This window comes from Gekko japonicus, unplaced genomic scaffold (genome assembly GCF_001447785.1).
Source record: "Gekko japonicus isolate JY-2015 unplaced genomic scaffold, Gekko_japonicus_V1.1 scaffold457, whole genome shotgun sequence".
Lineage (NCBI taxonomy): Eukaryota > Metazoa > Chordata > Lepidosauria > Squamata > Gekkonidae > Gekko > Gekko japonicus.
This window is the reverse complement of record NW_015164196.1, coordinates 380960-394913: the sequence shown is the minus strand read 5'-3', so window position 1 is coordinate 394913 and position 13954 is coordinate 380960. Positions and strand designations below refer to the sequence as shown.

Genomic DNA, 13954 nt, shown 5'->3' with positions numbered 1-13954 from the left:
TTCTTTTCACTACGTTCCAAGTCCAACGCAGTGTAACAGATTATTCAAAAGGTCTTTTAAACTTGCAATATTATTTTCTGGTAGGCAGTCAGATCTCTTAAAAGTATACCATTTCACTTTTTTGTTCGTTAGAAAACTCTGTATCTGCAGTGCTGATAAAAGGAATATATTTTTTCACCTATTTTTGACACCTCTTCATTTTAAAGGTAAGTTTCTTACAGGAGGAGAATGTCTGGATTTTCCTTTATGAGAGTTGCTGTTATTTTTATTCTCTTCACAGGGTGTTTCTGTGCTCTGTTGTTCATTGTTAAAATGTTATTCGTCTAACAATTAGATCTCATAGGGAACAGACATTAAAACCTGTAGGAACCTGTAGGAAAACGTTCTGTCTTTGTCTTTACCAACCTAATTTAAAAAAAATCCTAGTAGTTCCCCCCATATTCTCTTCCTTTTCTATCTCTCAAAAGGATATAGGTGAATACCATAAGGACATAAACCTTTAACATGGTTTGTAAAGCTATACGTGTGCTTTGGTATGATTAACACACTTGAAGGAAGAGCCTGAGGCCAGTCCTCCTCAACTTTAGAAACTATAAAAATAAGAGCAGTCTTGCCATAGATGATATTTATATCTACAATAATATGTTTAGGTGTTTGTCAAAGAGATACTCCCCCCTGGGATACTTCCAGCCGCCGGAGATTGGTGATGTAGTCCCCCAGGACCTTGATAGCTTTGACTTGTTCGTCGAGGTAGTGAGTCTCCAGGAATTCACAGAGATGGGGGTCTTTCTGGTCGCTTGCCAGGCGGTGCAGCTCTAGAAGGGCCTGGTTCACATTCTTTTCCAGCTGAAGGGCTGCCTCCATGGCATCAAGAGTTGTGCCCCAGGCATCGCGTTCTGGCTTCTTGATATCTTGCAGGAGGACGCTGCCACCACGCTGGCTCTGGAACCGAAGTAGCTATGTTTAGGTGAGGTTCAAGCCAAGTGCTGGAAGTTTCAAGAGGATTTTGCTTGTAATGTATGATATCCAGTCGTCTGGTCATATGAAAGGCCATGTTGATTACCTGTCAGCTAATGCGAAGAAAAGTGCTGGAGCTATTCAAAAGTTCTTTTGGTCCAAAGGAGGTCGCAACTTAGAAGCTGCCATTAAGTTATTTACTATAAAAGTTTTACCCCAATTATTATATGGAGCTCCTTTGTCCCTCCTGGCAAATTTGACCTTACTTGAAAGAACGCAATCAAAAATTTTAAGAGCTATTTTTCAATAGCATGCACTTCAGCCGGATGTGACGTGTGATGCTGGGCACGCTGGGCACTCTCTGTTTTCCCCTCAAATGGCTGTGGCCCCGCCCCCAGCGTGCCCAGCGTCACATGTCACATCCGGCTGACGTGGATGCCGGGGTGGGGTTTCCCCCGGGGCCCGATTCCGCGGCGTCGGTAATTGGGCCTCCAAAGTGGGGGGAAATTCGCCCCCCGGGGGGATTTGGCAGCCCTAAGACTTGGGGGGGGTGGATCCAGGAGAGGGCGGGGTTTGGGGAGGGGAGAGGCCTCAGTGTGGTATAATGCCATTGAGTCCACCCTTCAAAGCCACCATTTTCTCCAGGGGAGCTGATTATCTGTCAGCTGGAGATGGATTGTAAAAGCAGTAGATCCCCAGGCCCCACCTGGAGGCTGGCAACCCTAGATGGGTAATACTTGGAGATTTTGGGGGTGGAGCCTGAGGAAGGTGGGGTTTGGGGCATAGTGCCATAGAGTCCAACATCCATTTTCTCCAGGTGAACTGATCTCTGTAACCTGGAGATCAGCTGCAATCCCAGGAAATCTCTAGCCACTGCCTGGAGGTTGGCAACCCTAACTCCCTCAGATCCCCTTTTTTTGGGGGGGGTTTAATTATACAGAGGGAAGACAGATAACAGATCCCTTCCCCTCACACACATGCAAACACAACCGGTCTGTTTATTGAATTTTGTCTTTACAAAGAATTGCATGTGACTAAAATAAATGTGCTGTTGATACTACAAAATGGTTCCTGTCAAACATTTAGCAGTAAAACATTCCAGAGAAAGGGAGGCATTACAGGTACTTTTTATTGCCTGTGTTTTATGATATACCGCTGGCAGCCTGATATCACTGATTTTTAACTTCTGTGTCATAAATAGCTGAAATATCCAGGCACTACTGAGAGGGCCTTCATCTATGGCACCTCTCTGGCTGGAGGTAAGGTTGCGTTGGCTGGGAAACAGCAGATCCTAAAAATATCTCAGAGCTAAGTTAGCTGTATAACCCATAAGAGGCCAGCAAAGATGCTAAACAATGGCCTTTCTTGTGGACAAAGGGTTAGGCTTGTTCTGCACTTCTTCTAGGGATGAGGTTGTACCTCCCCCCAAGCCACCCTTGGAAATGGACATTGGCTTAACTTGTCATAAGGATTTGGGCACCCCGTTAGCAGTCTGAAATGTCTGGAGGTGCTGTGAAATCATCTCCATTTCCTCATTTGGAAAGGTAGGGAAACTCCTCAAACAGTCTTTTTCCATTCTTAATCTCAGAAGTGATCTGTCCTGGGTCTTTTTGTGATGAACTTCCAAAACACCTAAATGAAAGGGTTACCTCTTTATCAATCCTTTCCCTAATCAGAAAAGAAACCTAAACTACACAACCGTCTTGTTTAGGGTTGCCAGCTCTGGTTTGGGAAATTCCTGTAAATCTGAGGGTGGAACGAAGGAAGGGCAGGGTTTGGGGAAGGGAGGGACCTCAGCAGTGTATGATTCCATAGACTCCACCCTCCAAAGCAGCCATTTGCTCCAGGGGAACTGATTTCTGTGGTCTGGTGAGCAGTTGTTATTCCAGGAGGTCACCAGGCCCCACCTGGAGGTTGGCAGCCTCAGTTCTTGTTATAGTACTCACAGCTGTGCCCACAAAGAAGAGCTCCTCCTTCATTACCCCCTTCCCCCTCCAAGTATTATTTATTTATTTAGGACATGGCTCAAGTGGTTAAGACACTGAACTGCAGGCTGTGGAAGGTCAGTAGTTCAGCAGTTCGAGACCCGGGTGCCGCAAGACGGAGTGAGCTCCCGTTTCTAGTTCCAGCTCCTGCCAACCTAGTAGTTCGAAAGCAAGAAATTGCAAGTAGATAAATAGGTACCACTTCGGTGGGAAGGTAACAGCGTTCCGTGTGCCTTGGTGTTTAGTCATGCCGGCCACATGACCACGGAAACATCTTCGGACAGCGCTGGCTCTTCGGCTTTGAAACGGAGATGAGCACCGCAACCCTAGAGTTGGATTCGACTGGCTTTCGAGCAAGGGAACCTTTACTTTATGCTGTCTTTTCAGAATACTGCTCAAGGCAGCTTAAATTAAAAACCACAGTATAAAAGACAAGCCATTAGACATAAGCAGCATAAAAACTATCCCTAAAACAGAATCAGAACATTAAAAAGCTGATAGGATAAAACCCCTAATTAAAAGCCTGGGTAGACAAGAGTCCCCCCTCATGGATCACTGCCTTGTCGTGGTGAGGGGGCTTGCGTAGTTCGATGAAGCTGTGGGCTATGCCGTGAAGGGCCACCCAAGACGGACAGGCCACAGCAGAGAACTCAGACCAAGAGTGATCCCCTGGAGAAGGTAATGGCAACCCACTCCAGTATGTTTGCCAAGAAAACCCCATGGACAGTATCAAAAGGCTAAAAGATATGACGCCGGAAGATGAGCCCCTCAGGTCCGAAGGTGTCCAATAACATGAAATTGAGCAAACTTCAGAGGACGGCGGAAGACAGGAGGGCCTGGCGGGAGCTGGTCCATGGGGTCGCGAAGAGTCAGACTCGACTGTGCGACTGAACAACAAAGACAAGAGAAGAAGAAGAAGAAGAAGAAGAAGAAGAAGAAGAGAAGAAGAGATTGGATTTATACCCCGCCCTTCACTTGGAGTCTCAGAGCGGCTTACAAACTCCTTTCCCTTCCCCTCCCCACAACAGACACCCTGTGAGGTGGGTGGGGCTGAGAGAACTCTGACACAAACTGCTCTTTTTCAAGGACAGCTGTGCCAGAGCTTGTGACTGACCCAAGGTCACATCAGCAGGTGCAAGTGGAGGAGCGGGGAATCAAACCCGGTTCTCCCAGATTAGAGTCCGCGCACGTAACCACTACACCAAACTGGCTCTCAACAAAGACTGAACAACAAAGACAAGAGTCAGCTAGGGTTGCCAGATCCCCTTTGAAAGTTAACATAGCTTGTCGAGAAGATTTGCAAATCTTTTGACAGTTCTTTGCCAGCCAAGGGAGGGGGAAGGTAATTCTGTTTTATTTTTTGGAGGGGAGATGCTGTGAAGTCTTTTTGTTTTCTGAGTAGAGAAAATTGAAAAGATTTCCATTTTTTTAATCCCTAATTCCACTTTTTATCCAAATTTTATCCCAAAAATGGCCTAGGACTTTTACGTATGGCAATTTAGCCCTGATTCCTGCAGGTTTAAACTGATAACTCACTTCCTCTTCCATTAGATCTTTGGCCGTCCACAGAGGAATAGACCAGAAGGGTACCCACTTCACTGATCCACAGCTTTGCAAGTCCTGCAAAGTTCTGTCAGAAATGGTCTTCTGTGGAGAGCTTCCCCAAACATCTAAAATGAGCAGGCCCCCTCGCCCCCTCTAGTCTTTTCGTCTAACCCAAAAGACTGGTTTGAAGACTGTTGGTGGTAACATTCCATTTTAAACTAGTGTCTTTAACCAAAAGAACAAACAACGGGTTTGTTTTTAACTCAGCGAAGGACAGGCTGTTTGTAGAGCGAATAAATACAGCAGGGAACACACAGAGAACAGAACTTTCAGCAATGCATAATGGAGAGCACAACATCAGACTGAGGTCTTCGGTATGAGAATGGATGTATTACAAACAGTGCTGTTTCCATGTGTGAAATATCCCTGGAAAATCTCTGTCCCTGGCTTGTTTATGTATCTGACCTGACTTGGACGGCCCAGGCTTAGCCAGATCAGATCTTTGCAGCTAAGCAGGGTTAGCCCGGGTTAGGTGGGAGACCACCAGATAAGACCGGGGTTGTTACACAGAGGCAGGCAATGGTGAAACATCTCTGAATGTCTCTTTCATTGAAAACCTACCGGGATGCCGTGAATCTGCTGTAACAAATCGTACTTTATACGTAGGGCACTTTTTGTAGAAAAAGCCCAGCAGGAACTCACTAGCATAATAGGCCACACCCAACAGCAGAAACCCATTAGCATATTAGGCCACACCCCTGACAGCACAGCTCATTAGCACATTAGGCCGCCCCCCCATGTTACCAGAAGTGTGGTCATCCAGCCACACCCACCTTTTGCTTGTTATTCTGTTTACCTTGTTTGTTGTCAAAACCCAGGGCTTTTTTTGTAGCAGGAACTCCTTTGCATGTTAGGCCACACACCCCTAATATAGCCAATCCTAATGAGTTTCTGCTGTTAGGTGTGGCCTGTTATGCTAATGAGTTTCTGCTGGGCGTGGCCAACTTGGGAGCCAGCCGGAACTCTGTTCCTGTGCGTTCCTGCCCAAAAATAGCCCTAGCAAGCTATATTTCCATGTTTACTTGTGAGTTCCTGGTGTCATTTTCTTTTTTTCCCAGGATTCAGCTCTTTCCCCAGGGTCTGTAGAAATTCAGACTCCAATGACTAGGTGAGTGGGTACATCTTGTTTCTAGAAACACATTCCCATGAATGCCTGCATATGAAGTGCCATGCAAGGCCTAGCCTGCCATTACAGCTGCTGAGGTATAGATATAGAACGGTGAATCTACTGCTGGAGACAACTCCAGTTTTCCTAGTATATCTTTAATACCCACTTTGCTTTAAAAACAGAACAGGTTAAGCTACTGTAGGGTGAATGAATGTGGCGTATAGCAAGCTGTGAACAGTCGTTAACAATGCATAAAACAGGTCCCTGTATTTATCTGAGAAATTTTGGAAGTTGAAACGTTGGAAGACCTGGACAGCCCATGCTAGCCCAACTTCATCAGCTCTTAGAAACTAAGGGGGGTTCAGCTCTGGTTAGTATTTGGATGGGAGACCTCCAAGGAATATCAGCATCATGATACAGAGGCATAAGTGGTTGTGTCTTGATGGCTGTGTGTGTGAAATACTGGAAGTTATGCACTGGCTAGGCTTGAACTGCCAGATTTCATAAAATGAACAGTGGAAAGACAGCATGATATAGTATTTAGAATTTTTGAGTGTGGAGAAACTGAAGACAAATCAGCCACTCATCTAAGTAACCATGGACCAGTCACTTTCTCTCAGCCTAATGTACTTCACTCCTGCCAACCTAGCAGTTCGAAAGCAAGAAATTACAAGTAGATAAATAGGGACCACTTCGGTGGGAAGGTAACAGCGTTCCATGCGCCTTGGTGTTTAGTCATGCTGGCCACATGACCACGGAAACGTCTTCGGACAGCGCTGGCTCTTCGGCTTTGAAACAGAGATGAGCACCGCAACCCTAGAGTCGGATTCGACTGGCTTTCGAGCAAGGGAACCTTTACCTTTTTAATGTACTTCACAGGGTTGTTGTGAGGATAAATGGAGGGAAGGGTATGTCACTTTCAACTCCTTGATGGAAAGGGTAAAAATGTGATAGTTAATTTCTGCTGTAACTTAAATTTGATTTTAGTCAGTTCCTTACCATATGGGCTTGGGAGAGAATAAGGTTGGCAATGAGGGGGTGGGCATCTCTTCCAAACCCTGGTGGGCATTTTAACAAACCATTAAGGGGTTATCCACAGTCATTAAAATACATTATCATTCCCTTTGTAATTGAGCCAGACTAGAGGCCCCTGAGGGAAGAAGTCCTTTTCTTAAAATGGCTTCAAATGTTGCTACAAATGGACCAGTGATTTGACTTGGTATGAGTCAGCTTTACCATTTCAAGCTGTGGCATTTTAAATTTCAAAATGTGGGTTTCTCCTTTAAATGCTGACTTCAAAAACTAAAAATGTCAGTGTTTCATTTCAGAGGGCAGATTCAGGGCATCAGGTTAAATTGTCTCCTTACGAGTTTAAGCCCTTGGTTTCCAAGGCAACAGTTCCATTTTCCGTGAAGCAGCTGAGGTTTTTTACAAATTAAGAACAGGCTCTAAAACTTACAATTAGAGTCTGGTTTAAAAAACAGTGTTGATTCTAAACAGAAATGCCAAATATAGCACCAAGACAAGAGAATAGAAGCTATATGATGAAAGTCTACTACAAATCAGGTTCCATAAACTGCCTGATGAAGAGACCAAGGCTGTGCAATTGTACATGTAAGGTAGAGGTAAAGGTTCCCTTGCTCGAAAGACAGTCTAGTCCGACTCTAGGGTTGCGGTGCTCATCTCCGTTTCAAAGCCAAAGAGCCAGCGCTGTCCGAAGATGTTTCCGTGGTCATGTGGCCGGCATGACTAAACACCAAGGTGCACGGAACGCTGTTACCTTCCCACCGAAGTGGTACCTATTTATCTACTTGCAATTTCTTGCTTCCGAACTGCTAAGCTGGCAGGAGCTGGAACTAGAGACGGGAGCTCACTCCGTCATGCGGCACACTCGGGTCTGGAACTGCTGAACTACTAACCTTCCACAGCCTGCAGTTCAGCGTCTTAACCACTTGAGCCACCCGCAGCTCCTTACAATTGTACACGTACATGAGAGTAAATCCTATTGCAGACAGTAGGACTTCAGTAGACATGTCTAGGATTTCGCTGCACATCCCCTTGGATATTTCTTCAAGGAAGACTGGAGAATAAACATAATCAAAAGGATAATAAATTCATAAGAGGTTGGGCTTCCCGTTCACTGCACAAAAGCACACTAATCCCAGACATCTGTCACTTAGAAAACAGACATGGCCAACTTTTGGTGGTGAATATTTGGCTGTCAAACAATGAGTATAGAACACTGAATAATAAATCATGATGAGGCAATCACCAAAGATTGAAAGTTAAATACCAGATGCAATTCCATCAGATGTCAAATACATAAAGCCATAAGCCCCTGGCTGGCACTGAGTTTTAACAGAGGATCACCTTGACAAAATAGTGAAGAATGGTGGGTCAGGGATCCTACAAATGGATGGCTGCCAAAATCCCACTGTCAGAAACACTTGGTCGTCTTTACCTTCTTTATTTGGTTCTGGGACTGCCAGAGATGCTGACCCCTCTGAAATACAGCTAGTGTTCCAACAATAAATGTCAAACAAGTGGGGACCCGCAAGCAGCTTGCGGGCTTGGGGGCGGGCAGGAGCAAACTTGCTTGAGGCACAAGAAGCTGCACTGGACTGGTAGTAGGAACAGTGGGGAGGTGGAGGGGTAGATCCCCCCCCCACCAGCAACTAACTGCTGCTCAGCAAGGTAGTGAGCCACAGCAGGCCCAGCAGCAGCGAGGAGTTTGGGAGCTGTGAAGTTCACCTTCTGCAGGCCTCTAGGAGCCTCTTGAAGCTGCTGCCACTCCTAGACACCTGACGTTTTTTCCCTAGATGGGTGCTACCCCTGCAGCAGCAATAGGGGAAGCTGCACCTTCCTTCCCCCTTGCCATTGTCCACGCTGACAGGTCCACTGCAGCTCTTGACCACCCCTACCACATGCAGCTGGGACATGGCTCCTGGCCACCCCCCCACACACACTGAGAGCAATGCAGTCGGGTGCCACAGCTCTCAGTCACACTCTCACTGATAGCAATGCAGATGGACACCTTGTCTCCCAGCCTACCCCTCTCCACTGAGAGTGATGAAGCCAGGTGCCATGGCCAATGTTCCCTCTAAGCTGTGGAGTCTCGTGAGCAAAAATTCTACTTTGTGAGCTACTAGCATTAAAGTTGTGAGCAAGCCATTTGGCTCCTGCATTAATTAGTTTGCTCTGGAGCCCTCCTTCCTGAGCGGAGGCAAAAATGTGTGATCTGGAAGATAAAAAACTGTGAGCTAGCTCACTCTAACTCAGCTTAGAGGGAACACTGGCCAGGGCCCCCAGTCACTACCCCCCCCCATACACACTGAGAGTGATGCAGCTGGGCCCTCAGAAAGAGGACGGCCCATGCACAGACACCTCTTTTTAAAAGGGGGGGAGATTTAACCTCCCATGTCATTTTTTGCCGATTTCTGATTTTTCTGCAAACCTGGGGATCCCCCCAAGTTTAGAAAAAGAATCTCCTTTATCTCAATGTGGGCCTGATCTGGGGTTTTAGATATCCGCAGATCTACCTACACATGAGAAACAGATACTCTTAAATATCTCCTGTCACATGTTGAAAAATCAGACATAGAATGTCAAATAAGGATAGGGTTTGTTTGTTTTTAATGAAGTGAGAATTTCATGTCAGGTTCACAGAGGAAATTTTTGAGAAGGGGTTGGCTGGAACCCAAAATAATTTGAATTTGATTGCTGGATATCCATGGAATGACTGAGATTTTAAAACTTAAGGACTCTGTCCCTCCACAACAGTTTACAAAATCCAGACGATCCATCTGGTGCCTAGCAGCCTTATAGTGGGCCTTTGGAAACAGTAATCTGGATTCCAGCATGCCAGAACATTACAACTGGAGAGAGATCAGAAATTGGTTCAGATGGGGTTGCCTCTTCAGGATTCCCCGATCTTGTTGAACCTAGGGGAATTTTTGGGATTTTTCAAATGAATAGAGGGTGTTGTTGGAAAAGACAATAAAAAGCAAGCTCCCAAATGGAGAAACCTGATTACAAACTGTATTTACATCCCAAAGCTAGCAGATAATCTTATCTCTGTAAGAACACTAGCAAAGCAAGGAATGATAGCATCTTTTGGAAAGAGATGTTTTATCAGACAGAAATTAATTAATTGATTATTGTATGGCAGTGGGTGTAGTATAGCCATGAGATCCGAAGATTGTCTGGCAGCCTGGAACTCCAGCTCTTTTTGTGTCGAGCTAGTTTATTTTTTGGACTGAGAGAACTGTGACTGACCCAAGGTCACCCAGCTGGCTTCATGCAGAGGAGTGGGGAATCAAACTCGGTTCTCCAGATTAGAGTCTGCCACTCTTAACCACTACACCAAACTGGTTCTCTTACCAGACAGAAAGGATATTTAATTGAAGCTCCAGTTGTGAATCAGGATTTGTACACTCTTGATGCTTATACACAGAAAAGCATTGCAAAGCATTGCAAACACAAAGATTGCTGCAGGCTATGGCACAGAAGAAGGAGGAGGAGGAGGAGGAGGAGATTGGATTTATACCCCGCCCTTCACTTGGAGTCTCAGAGCGGTTTACAAACTCCTTTCCCTTCCCCCCCCCAACAGACACCCTGTGAGGTGGGTGGGGCTGAGAGAACTCTGACACAAACTGCTCTTTCCGAAACAGCTGTGCCAGAGCTTGTGACTGACCCAAGGTCACATCACACAGACAATTGGGACACAGGGACAATTATGTAATTAGTAAACTTGAAAGCCAGAATTTAACTAAAGGCTTACAAATGAGTAGATGCCCTACTGAAGAAATGTGTGTGTGTGCTGTGTGAGAGTGAAGGGGACAACACATAGCTTTAACAAGCAGCATGGCACAAGCCAAACGCAGTGACCCCTAGAGCTGATACACAGTGATATTTGTGGATCAATGAAACTCAAACTCCTGGTGGGAATAAATACATGCTGATTTTTATTGATGACTACTCAAGATACACTGTGACCTACCTAAATAAAAAGTCAAATGCTGGAAAAATTTAAAGCATATGTAGCGATCGTCAGCAACAGATTTCAAAGAAAGCCACAAGCAATATGCACTGAAAATGGTGGGGAATACATGGGACATGAGATGAAGAGTTATTTGCCTGAACAAGGAATACAGCATCAGCTTACAGTACCATACTCTCCAGAGCAGAATGGCATAGCAGATGTCACTGACATATGCAGATGTATGCTCCTTGAGGCATGAGCTACCTCAAAGTACTGGGGAGAGGCAATCAACACTGCTGCCTACCTGCAAAATAGATTACAGACTAAAGGTGCAAGTAATACACCATTTGAACTGTGGTATAGGCACAAACCCAGCCTGAGTCATCTAAAAGGCCTACATTTACATTCCTAAAGAAAAGTGGACCAAGATGGATCTTAGAGCAGAAGAAAGCATCTTTGTAGGCAATGCACTAGGATGTAAAGAATACAGAATCCTCACCCCAGAAACAGAAACTGTCAAAATCTGCAATGAAGCACAACAAATAGAAACAGTGCATCTGAGCAATATGGACAACACACATGACACACCTGCAGAACCTAAAGAACCAAAAGGGGCTGCAGAACCAAGTGTCAGATGATCAACCAGATCAAACAAAGGAGTACCATCAGGAAGATTTTCTTATCTAGCAAAGGCAGAAGCTATACTTGAGCCTTTCACATGGGAAGACAGCAAGAATGTCTGCAAAAGAAGCAGAAAAATGGAGAAAAGCTACAGAAGAAGAGACTGAATCTCTGATCAAGAACCAAACATGGACATTTACAAAACTGCCTCCAGGGAAGAGGGCAGTAGGATGTAAGTAGATCTTCAAAATGAAGCATGATGCAGAAGGGGAAATAACAAGATACAAAGCCAGATTGGTTGCTAAAGAATACTCTCAGAAGTATGGCGAAGACTATGATGAAACCTTTGTACCAGTGGTGAGACATACTTCAATAAGAATGCTCTTGAGCATAGCAGCAACAAGGAAGATGCATGTGGAGCATTTGGATATAAAGACTGCTTTTCTACATGGAGAAATAAAGGAAGATGTTTACATGGAACAGCCACCAGGATTTGAGCAATCCAAAGACAAGCAACTCATGTGTAAACTGCAAAAGAGCATCTAAGGACTGAAACAGGCTGCGAAGTGTTGGAATGAGAAACTTCATCAAATTAAGGATATGAACATTGCCTATGCTCAAGATATAGAGAGAGCATAGCAGCAACAAGGAAGATGCATGTGGAGCATTTGGATATAAAGACTGCTTTTCTACATGGAGAAATAAAGGAAGATGTTTACATGGAACAGCCACCAGGATTTGAGCAATCCAAAGACAAGCAACTCATGTGTAAACTGCAAAATGGCATCTAAGGACTGAAACAGGCTGCGAAGTGTTGGAACGAGAAACTTCATCAAATTAAGGATATGATGCAAGGCAAGGCAGAACATTGCCTATGCTCAAGATATAGAGACAACAAATGGACTTACATTCTGACTTATTTGGATGACCTGATTTCACGCTATGAGGCTAAGGAGGACTGTGATGAAATAGTTCAACATCTGAATCAAGAAGAAGTAGTGAAACAAGGAAGAAACATCAACTGCTGTCTTGGAATACAAGCAGAACAAGAGGAAGAGGGAAGCGAACTTCTCAACTAGAAGCAGAAAATCCTAGAATTTCTGAACTACATATGAATGGAACTAAACCAAGCAATCACTCTTATGGAAACAAGCTACCTGAACCAGCAAGGAAGTAGTAAACTTCTGCCTGACAACAAGCAATACAGAGAAGGAACTGGAAGACGGCTGTACATAAGAAGCATGATAATATTTGCGGCTTTATAAATCTAAAATGTCCCACCCTTTGACAGAATCTGATCTGGCTTTTGCCCAGCCTAGAAACTTGTCAGGAGAAAACAGGAGCCCTCTTTTTAGATCCCTTGAAATGGTACTGGAGACTGTGTACAGTGAACAATAATGAAGATTTTATTTAATAGACATGTATGGTATGGGGTAGTCAGGAAATGGAAAGGCTGAGGTAAACGCTGATGGTAAAACAGTATATATTTCAGTTGACAGACAAGATGGTGCTGTCGCAGCTTATTTTCACAACGTCTTAGTTCTTATCAGTGAGAGACCGTGGACGAAGAACTTTGGTTTAAGCTACAATGTTTCTGCATATAGTTTTCTAACAACCGTTCAGGTTTTCTGGAAAGGTCACTCTATTTTAGTGTATCAAATTCTTTCCCCCTTTCTGAAATCACAATGTGTCTTCTTTCCCCTGAGTAGTCTATAACTGTTTCCTTTCACAACAGACAGGGACTGTCTCAGTGCCAGGACTTACATTTCTCCCCCTGAAAATATAATCCTATTCCTTTTGGCCTGATTGGGAGCTTCAGCCTGCTACTCAGTCACTCTTTGCCAAAATCTCAAACCCCAGTTCTTGGTGTCTGTGTGAAAACGTACTTCAGTGTAAGCTGACACTAGACTCTGAATTCTTAGACTGGAATTCTTTCTCAGGTTATGTTTAACACAGCTAAGACCAGGAGTCTCTCCCTTTATTCAAAAGGTGAACCTGTCTGACAGATGTTTAGTCAGACTCTTCAGACATCCACTCCTGTAGCTGAGCTCCCTCAGCATACAGTTAATTTTATATTTTTATTTATTTTATTTGTCATATTTCTATCCCGCCTGCCCTCAGCTGGCGCTGGCCTATTGTAGAAAAGGAGCAGCCTGTCACTCAGGCTCAACATTCTAGAGCAGAGTTAACTATTCCCCTCCATTAGGAAATGCATTAGGAAAACAGCATTTTAAATGAAGTCCGTCACACAAGGGTGTATAAAACTTGCACAGATGGAGAAAACCAACTCAAGAACTAAACAAATGGATTTGAAGCATCACCTAGTATGAAACATGCACGAAGAGGGGCTTGTTGAGTTGGAATACTGTCCTACAGATGAAATGATTGTGAATGCACTCACCAACCCACTTTCTTGAGGAAAAATTTGAAAGTCTACGTAAGAAGATGAATCTTGTGGACTTTGTACACTAGACCTTGAGAAGGGATGTTGGAAAAGACAATGTCTGGGGTACAAAGAAGAGAAGACGACCATGAAGGGGACAGCAAGGAGATAATTAGACAGAACAAGAAAGAAGACCTGCGAAACTCGCGCGGGGGGGGGGGGAGCTTTAAACTGAGCCGGTGGAGGAGGAACCAGCAGGAGCAGGTAAGCTCTCCCCCCCATCCCGCCCCTTCCCCCCTCTCCCCCACCCACCA

The 13954-nt window shown here is 44.7% G+C and overlaps 1 pseudogene; it reads right to left on the bottom strand.

Moving 5' to 3' along the window:
* Positions 1-632: 632 nt before the first annotated feature.
* Positions 633-7688, bottom strand: LOC107107956 (annotated as a pseudogene).
* Between the last annotated feature and the right edge of the window lie 6266 nt (positions 7689-13954).